The 9,340-nt window shown below is 46.3% G+C and overlaps 1 long non-coding RNA gene across 1 annotated transcript; it reads left to right on the forward strand.

The window, feature by feature from the left end:
• Positions 1-815: 815 nt before the first annotated feature.
• Positions 816-1,621, forward strand: LOC135372341 (uncharacterized). Its single transcript, XR_010415957.1, has 3 exons — positions 816-845; positions 1,128-1,160; positions 1,449-1,621. It is a non-coding gene; the product is annotated as an uncharacterized LOC135372341 (long non-coding RNA).
• The last annotated feature ends 7,719 nt before the right edge of the window (positions 1,622-9,340 follow it).

Here is a 9,340-nt window from a genome sequence, read left to right on the forward strand (position 1 = left end):
ATGTCTTTACCATCCCGACGCATCACAATTCTCCTTGCTGTCACAACGCCTTGGTCTTTAAGTCCTTCCTCGATCTCAGTGTCTGAGCAGTCAAGGAGTTGAGACTCTGAGATGACGCCCTTCACGATGTTAAGTGTTCGGTGTCTGGTCACAGTGACTGATATATCAGAAATTTTATTAAAGGGACTGTCGCATCCGGAACCGTGGTTACGAATCCAATACCAATGTGTTCGGTACACTACCACCGAGCTATTTGCCAAATTTTCTCCTTCCAAAACTGACCGGGTGATGAGGAATCGAATTTAAAAGATCTGGTTTCGTTTTGATCCTCGAAAGCGCCAGCGCCAACAACATCGCGTGACGCAAGGTCGAATCTGGCTAATCCGCTGTGAAGGACGCTGTCGTCTGCCGCCAAGTCTGGGGCTGCTTTGTTTTTTTTCGGCACGTCGCCCGTATTCACATGTGACACTTTCTAGTGACTCGGATACTATCGCTACGCTTGCATCCTTCGCGTGGGATGTCGTTTGGAAACCGACGCAGCGTTCCCGACTCCAGGAAAACTTCCTTCGAAAACCTCGATGTTTGATTTCGCACACCAAGGACACAGCTACAGCGAGACCACAGACGAAGCGAAAGTTGGAAGCAGCTACATCACTAGCGGGTATCCAGATGAAGCAAGGAGTGTTCATGCTGTCCGTGTATGCTCCTCGCATTTCACCGATAATGTGTACCTGGATGAGAACATCATGGAAGTGCAACTTGGATTGACACAAAAAAGGAACGAATTGAAACTTGACGCCGTTCCGACAGTATTCCACGAACAAAGCGAGCCAGCAACTTCGACAGTAAGTCACAATGTCTATGTAGTTTCCCAATCGGGTCTGTCACTCTTGCGCGTGAGTAACTTAGCAGCAAAAGACGAAATCGGTACAACGTAAGGTATCCCCTAACCTATGATTAATAACTAGATAAATAAAATACAATAAACAAGTTCAAGTCATGTCATTCATATGAACGTGATTGACTTTTCTCGTTGTCGGACGCGTTATCATGAAACTTTCACTGTTACTGAACCTGTGACTTTTGTGGAATGTGGTAGACATGATTGGTTTTCATGTGTATTACAGCTGCAGGCAGTTCGACAGGGTCAAGCGCAAGTGGTACGTATATTACTTAAATACATATAATGTGTTTACAATTTTTGGACACAGAACAATTCGCAAACTATGAACCCCGATCACTAAAAGGAAGAACTGACGCTGTTTGTGTGCTGGTGTTAGAAACAGGCACTATACAAACAGTACCTCTGTCCGTAACATAAGCGCCATAACCCACTTCCCAGTTACCTTTTATCTCTCTGTTTGTGAACCGTTTGTGTGCTATAGGGCGGCGGTTTTTGCGGTTGTCGTAGCCAACTTGAGGTGCACTTTTGACGTTCTGTGTTATAGAAGGACCAGGTGCTGCTGATCAAGTCCCATCCATCCATGAAACGGCATCAAACAATGTACGTGTGTGCACGGCAATTTTGCTGAGAGACCTGGTTTTTACACTAATGCCTTTACGACGCCTCTGACAAATTAGGATCTTCCAGAACAGTGCTTTCTTCATCCAAGTTCAAGAAGTAAAGAGAATGACTTCATGGCTTCTACTGACACCTCACAGCTACATGCCAAGACAAAATAACTTGACAGCAGGAAATGAAAAAAAAAAAAAAAGAAAGGTCTGTTTCAGGTCCACCCAAATCTTTGTGCAGAGGCTGACAACAACAACGCTATTGTGAGATGATGAATGATGCTGATGCAGCGTTGAGATTAAGCCCTTGTTTCCTTTTTTGCAATGCTATACATTACTGCTGGTTAAATGTAAAATGATGCACCTACCTCCAGACATTAAAGGGGCTACCAGAGATGTAGTGTCAATTCAACAGAAAACCTGCATGTTCTACGAGGCACTGTCACATAAGCATTGGCCAAATTTGCTGTCCTGTGAGCTTTGATAGGATATGCAGTAGATAGTAAGAGGCCTCTTACTGTAAAAGGGAGGTGCATTGAGTAGCGGCGTCTGAGGCATGAGGGCCATTTCAGGATGTACTAACCCTTCTAAAATTTTACACTTGGTTATGCTCAGAGATCGATCCAGATCCCCCCAACACCCCGAGTTTTTTTTCCTGTGTACCACTGTTATAATGAAACCGTCCAATTTACTGTCCAATCGTCCCGTTTTCATTGCAATTGAAGTACTTACAAAACTCTTTATTTTATTTTTTATTTTTGTGAGTCCCCGCTTCAGATCCCAAGGGACATTGCCAGTGTGGTGCACGCCGATAACTGTCTGTGCATAGCAAATAATAAATATCTGTGCGTGAAGAGTTGGATGTGGACTTGTGCAATGGCTCTTGAATGGACAACACTCAGTCAACACAAAGATTTATTCACATTTGCGTAACTTATTGCCTGTCATTATAATAATTATTATAATACATAGACAAGAGGTAATGCTCTGCCAAGGATCTCTGAAGTTACAGTCTTGAAAGCTGTTTTCAAGACAGTGGTGCTAAAAAATTGGATCAATGGCAGGTATCAAAATTTGTTTTGCTGTATCAAGGCAGAACAATCTTCCGTGGGAATGACAAATTTTGGACATTCCCAGACAGATGTATCACTTACTATGATAATGAGGTGTAACTGTACCATTAGTGAGTTATGAAACGTTACCTGAAATTATTTGACGTGTTATATCCCTCACATGCTATAATACTGCCAACGATAAGAAGCATTACGCTATCATTAAAAGTATAACTGTCACTTATGGCCAGGTAGTTTATTGCTCCTGCCTATTCCTTTGCACTTCTCGGGATTACTGTGGTAACACAGATTCTGTTTCACACTTCTCAATTGGAAACTACGCAAGTCTATTATGGTGTAGGTGTGAACAGGAAATGAGGCACACTAAAGATGATAGTCCTGATAGGACCAGGATGGAAAAACGTTGGCGAATCATGCGGACGACACACCCAGGTATCTGTCGTCTGTTTTTCGGTCCAAGGAATCTCCAAACTCAGCTTGTAAACACACAATAAGCAGTGAACCTGACGTAGCTGTAAAAAGAAAGGACACTTTCCTAAACACGTAGCATAGTAATTTCCTGAGAATCATTCTAATTCTAACCCGGCTCTTGAGTTGCACAGTTGGTTAGAGCCTTCGTAACTTTCATGGGGCATTCGTCGTGTGTGCAAACAACGACGACAACTACGAAAATAAGGATTGCTCGACGTGCCTATCTATCGTGGGCACAGTAGGCGAAGACTGTGATCGTCGCTGCAATACTGCGGTAGATACACCACTAGAAGTTCTGGCCGATGACAGGGAGCTGGGAACAAAGTGTGATGCGTGCGTGTTGTGCGTGCCGTCATTGCACAACTCTACCACTTCACCCACTGCAGCATATAGGTACTCATCCAGTTCCTGAGGAACACAGACGCCGCACAAACACTTGGGTTGTTTCCTGCGTCGTAGTGTGAATGTCACGGGATTAAATATTGAGCACTCCGATCATGAACGTACCTAAAGCAGTGGTCCTGAGGCTCGTTCTGTTGCGCTAACGCAGCTGCGGCACGTACATCACCAGCGACTTGCAGAATAAGCGGATCCGTCGAATATGGGCCGTCATCAAACATGTATATTCATCACGGGAGCTATTACTAAAGGCATTTGAACAGCACGATTCGCCACTTCCGCGTTCCGAGTCCGCCATCTCCGTATGTGCCTTCGCCTTCGTCTCCCTGACCTTGCTCATGCAAGCTGCAAGCCGCGGGGACTCCTCTGGCTCGCCGCGTTGTTATTGGTCAGATTCCATGTGACGTTGCTAAAGATTCTCAGCAGGGAGTTCCGCTTGACGCCCGCTTCCGTCGTCTGCTGTAGCGCCGCTTACACACGAATTATGCAAAAAGTATTCCGTCGATCGGAACGGGACTTTCGGAGTCATGGTCAGTGAAGGACGGGGAATCTCATTTCACTGTGGTTTCGGAATCGATCTGTGGTCGATGCGACTGTCCCTTTAAGTGAAAGGAGAGCGGAACTTTGTTGCCTTGTGGTCACTTCAATTTGTAGATCTCCTGTGGTCAGCTTTCGAGCATTATAAGATTTCCCTATTGTCTTTTCTAACTCTCTTGCAATCGTGAATGGTGATACCTTAGCCATAGGTTTGGTCTCATCTTCCGAGTTGACTATGAGGAACTTCGCAAACCAAGGTTCAGGAGTCAAGTCGAGGATTTGCATAGCTGGTGCATCGGTGCAGCGCCTCTTTTGGCGCTGATCATGTTTTTTTGTACGAGAAGAATCCATAAAAGAGAAGACTGATTCAGTGCAGGAGGTGTGTCGCCCACCATCGAGCCCAACGAGGGAACGTGTCCCACACGCTAACACTTGCCTCTGCACTATACCCAAGTGCAGCTTCTGGAGAGTGAAAGACTGCCCAAGGTTGACCCTTGCCGCCAAGGATGGTGAAAAGAGGAAAAGGAGAGAAAGAAGGAGACCAAGGAAGAGAAAGTAACGAAAAGGGAGATGGCGACTAACTGAATAATCCTGGCCGGACATTCCAGGACCACCCGACTATGGGAAGCAGGGGCCAAAGCGGTGTGTTGCTTTCCCAGAGGGGCCCCGAAGGGTCCAAACCAACCTCAGGGTCCACTCAACCGCCAGGATCCCCCTTTCCCCAGACACGGGAAAGCCACGCACAGCTATACGTGGGGTCTCCCTCCTGCGGCGACCCAACAGTTGGTGCAGGAGGGGGCTATTGCGGCTGCTGCCGGGCGATGGGGGCGCCACTTTCCCGACGCCGGGGCCCACAGAAAAGAGCCTGTGGGCAACTCTTGGTTAATGTGCGATTCCCGCCTAATGAAAGGTGGGGATCGCATTAGAGCCCTTCGTTTGCTGATGATGATGATGATGATTGGAGTTTAATGGCGCATTGACGACAAAGATCATAATGCGCCACAAACTGAGGTATGATTGAGACATTGGTGATGTTATGGTTATTTAAGAGTAAACATGATGACTAATAAAAGATGAGCGTATACGTGTAAAACATTACTCTGCGACTACAAAAGGCTAATAACGCCAACGTCTCTCAGGAAATCAAAGACGCTTGTAAAAGGGACGAGAGCCTCCTCACCAAGCAATAGGGCTGGGTGAAGAGGTAAGAAGTATTTATAAAATTCCTTGAAGTGATGTTTGCGATGGATTTCATGATGTGTGCATGTGATGAGTATGTGTACAACAGACAGGAGCTGACCACAGTGCGCACACTGAGGTGGCTCCTCTCCCCGAAGTAAGAAACCGTGTGTAAGGTACGTATGGCCTATACGTAACCTTGCCCGTACAGTGCACAACAGGCGGTTTTCCAGCCGGTCTCCTGTATCCTGAATGTGAGGTTTAATTAAGTGGAGCTTGTTATTTGTTTGTGTGTTCCAAAAGGCTTGCCATATTCTGTGCAGTGATTTCTTGAGTGCCGATCTCATGTCTTGCACGGACATCTCAAAAGGTGTGATGTCATTTGGGAGAGCAGCTGCAGCTGCTTTATCTGCTAACTCATTGCCTTTGATGCCTACGTGGCTGGGCACCCAGCACAAGATAAGGGAGTACCCCTTTGTCCTTACCAAACTGGCTAAAGATCTTGCTCGCTGCACAAGAAAGTTCTTTGTTGAGTGCTGACTACAAATTGCGTTAATGGAACTCAAGGAGTCTGTATATATAACAGAGGACTTTATGGAATCTTGAAGGATGTAGTTGAGAGCCAAGATAATGGCGTAAACCTCGGCAGTAAAAATTGATGCAAATGTTTTTATACGATGAGACCTTGTGTGCGCGCCACAAATCATGGCACAAGTCACTCCTGCACTAGACTTGGACCCATCTGTGTAAATCTCAGTATGGGTATCAAAGCTGTCTTTCAAGTGTGCAAACTCTTGTTGAAGTACTGATGAGGCACTGTCTTGCTTCTTGTATTTTGACAAAGAGGTGTCAGACCTTGGAGGTGGTTCCCAGGGTGGGAGCTTTCTGCTACACTCTACAACTTGTAGGTCACAGGACGTGAAACCGTGGCAATCAAACTCTGATGCAATTCGCAAGGAGAATGGAGGGACCACAGAGGGCTTGTTAATAAACAGCTGTTTAAAGCGTGTGTGCTTGACGCAAGTCGAGGCTGGATTTTGGGGTTGACTATTTATTCTAAGTGCGTACGACGTACCGAGGTAAGAACGCCGTCTTTTCAAGGAGCATTCCTTTGATTCAACGTATAGACTCTGTACTGGAGACGTTCGGAAGGCGCCAAGCACGAGCCTGAGCCCCTGGTGATGGACAGGGTCCAGGGCTTTCAACACCGACTCGCGAGCAGAGCCGTAGACAAAGGACCCATAATCAAGTTTCGAGCGAATACATGCAGTATACACTTTGTGCAGTGTCTCCTGGTCTGCACCCCAAGATCTGTGAGAAATTATTTTTAGAATGTTTAATGATTTGACACACTTTATCTTTAGGTTTTGGACATGAGCCTTGAAGGTCAGCTTCGAGTCGAAAGTGATGCCAAGAAATTTGGCTTCTGGTTGAACAAGGATATCTCGTCGGTTAAGCTGCAGTGTCGGTGGTGAAAAGAGTCCTCTAATCCTAGAGAAATGGACACACACAGTTTTCTCAGCTGAAAATTTAAATCCATTTGATGAAGACCACTTGGTCATATTATTGATGGCTACCTGCATCTGTCGTTCGCATATTGACAGGTTCGCGGAGCAACAAGATATTTGAATGTCATCCACGTACAAGGAGAAAGATATGGAGCGTGGGATGACATTGGTCACAGAGTTGATTTTCACAATAAATAAGACAACACTGAGAACGGATCCCTGCGGGACACCATTCTCTTGTACGAAGGGGCGGGATAGAGTGGTTCCCAATCGCACTCTAAAGGATCTGTGCTGGAGGAAGTTTGAAATGCATCTAAGGAGTCTGCCCTCCACGCCAAAAGAGTAAAGATCCTGCAGAATACCGTGTCGCCACGCAGTGTCATACGCTTTCTCTAAATCAAAGAAAACGGATAGGCAATGTTGTCTTCTGACGAAGGCTTCACGGATTGTGGTTTCTAGCCGAACAAGGTGATCCATAGTGGAGCACCCCGTTCGAAAACCACATTGAAATTCAGAAAGGCAATTATTTTCTTCCAAATGATGAACCAGCCGGTTATTGACCATTCGCTCAAATGTCTTCCCAATACAACTCGTAAGGGCGATAGGTCTGTAACTGGCTGGGTTCGATGCTTCCTTTCTTGGCTTGAGAAGGGGAATGACAGTCGCAGTCTTCCATAATAATGGTAATGTTCCCTCTGCCCAAACGCGGTTAAAGAAAAGGAGCAACAATTTTTTTGAGTCATCGGACAAGTGGCACAGCATAGAGTAGGTTACTCTGTCTGGGCCCGGGGCAGTGGCTTTAGCAGCGAATAGGGATCGCTGAAGCTCCACCATCGTGAACCGCTGATTGTACACGTACTCATCACCACCACTCATTGGAATTTTTCGTTTCTCAGTGTTTCTTTTTACTCTAAGAAATTCGGGACTGTAATGGGATGAATCAGAGATGCGTTCAAAATGTTGTCCGAGCGCATCCGCCTGTTCTTGTAGGCTTCCGCACACCTGCCCGTTGACTTCTAAAACAGGGATTGTATAACTGCGGTGTTCTCCTCTGATTTTGCGAAGTCTGTCCCGCACTACTTTGGAGGGGGTACTGTGAGATAGAGAAGACACGAAGTTCTGCCAAGATGACCGCTTTGCTTGTTTCCGCGTCCATCTGGCCTTGGCTCTCGCCTTTTTAAACAAAAGAAGATTTTGTGATGTGGGGTACCTCCGAAATGTACCCCACGCACGATTTTGAAGTTTACGAGTTTCCTTCCACTCGCTGTTCCACCACGGCTTCGGTCGTTTCGGTAGACGACCGGAAGTCTGGGGAATGGATTGTGTTGCTGCATCGAGGATGACGTTGGTAATTACATTGTTGGCCTGTTCAATCGTCATCCTCTCCACAGGGATTAACGACAGGTCACATTTTTTAGAGAAAGCATTCCAGTCAGCATGTTGGAGCTTCCATCTAGGGCGGCATGCTGTCAGACTATTGACTGCACACATATACTTCAGGACCACTGGAAAGTGATCACTCCCAAGTGGGTTTTCTTCCACACTCCATTCTATATTTTGATATAGAGATGGACTGCAAAGCGATAAATCTAAGACCGAAAAAGACTGACTTGAACAATGGACGTACGTAGGTGCTCCTGTATTTAAAAGACAGATGGAGGTTGATAACAAGACCCTTTCCAACATTTTCCCTCGGCCGTCGGTTCTTGCACTGCCCCAAAGCGGATTGTGGGCGTTAAAGTCGCCTAAGAGTATAAATGGAGTTGGAAGTTGGCTGATTAAGTGTTCTATATCCCTCTGTGCAAAACTTCCTGATGGTGGCAAATAAACCGAGCAGATAGTGACAATTCTGTCCAGACACATCTGCACGGCTACGGCTTCCAAGTCTGTAACTAAGTGGACTTCTTTGGACGGAACAGTTCCTCGTGTGACGACAGCCACGCCACCAGATGCGCGAGTGGCGTCTGTTCGATCTCTTCGAAATACATTGTGTCTACGAATTGGATTTGGTGTGTGTGTGTTTAAGTATGTTTCTTGGAGGCAGAAACATGCTGCATTGTACTTGTCGAAGAGATCGTTAATGTCGTCTAATGATGATGATGATTGGGGTGTTTTTGGCGCATGAGCAACTAAGGCTATAATAATGTCGTCTAAGTTAGAAAGTAAACCACGGCAGTTCCACTGGAGGAAGTGGTTCATAACGGTCACACTAAAAAGGAGGAAAAGAAAGCGCAGCACTTGGTGACAACGACTAGAAAGGACTTGTACCATTTAGGGGGGTTGGACCCTTCGCGGGGGTTGTTTCTGTTGCTCATTCCCTTTGAAACCCCTTCCTCGTCCTTTTTCTCGTTTTTCCTTCCGTTGTGAAGGAATGCTGGGGAGGCTCGACGATGACTTCTGCGACATGCAGTCATCATCATCGACCTCCATACTTTGGGTGCCTCTTTGGGAAGGGGTTTTTACTACCCCGTCCCAAACTGATTGTGTGCCATCGACCTTAGAGGAGGCCATGGCTGTTTCTTTGTGGCCAGTTGAACGGCTGGCCTCCGTAACTGCAGGAGTCACCTGAGTGTCTCCAGCCTCCTGTTGGGGAGTGTAGGGTGGGAACTCAGAGACCTGCGAGCAGGTTTGAGTTTCCACAGATTTCCTTGGTGCTGCCAC

This window comes from Ornithodoros turicata, unplaced genomic scaffold, assembly GCF_037126465.1.
Source record: "Ornithodoros turicata isolate Travis unplaced genomic scaffold, ASM3712646v1 Chromosome14, whole genome shotgun sequence".
Taxonomy (NCBI): domain Eukaryota; kingdom Metazoa; phylum Arthropoda; class Arachnida; order Ixodida; family Argasidae; genus Ornithodoros; species Ornithodoros turicata.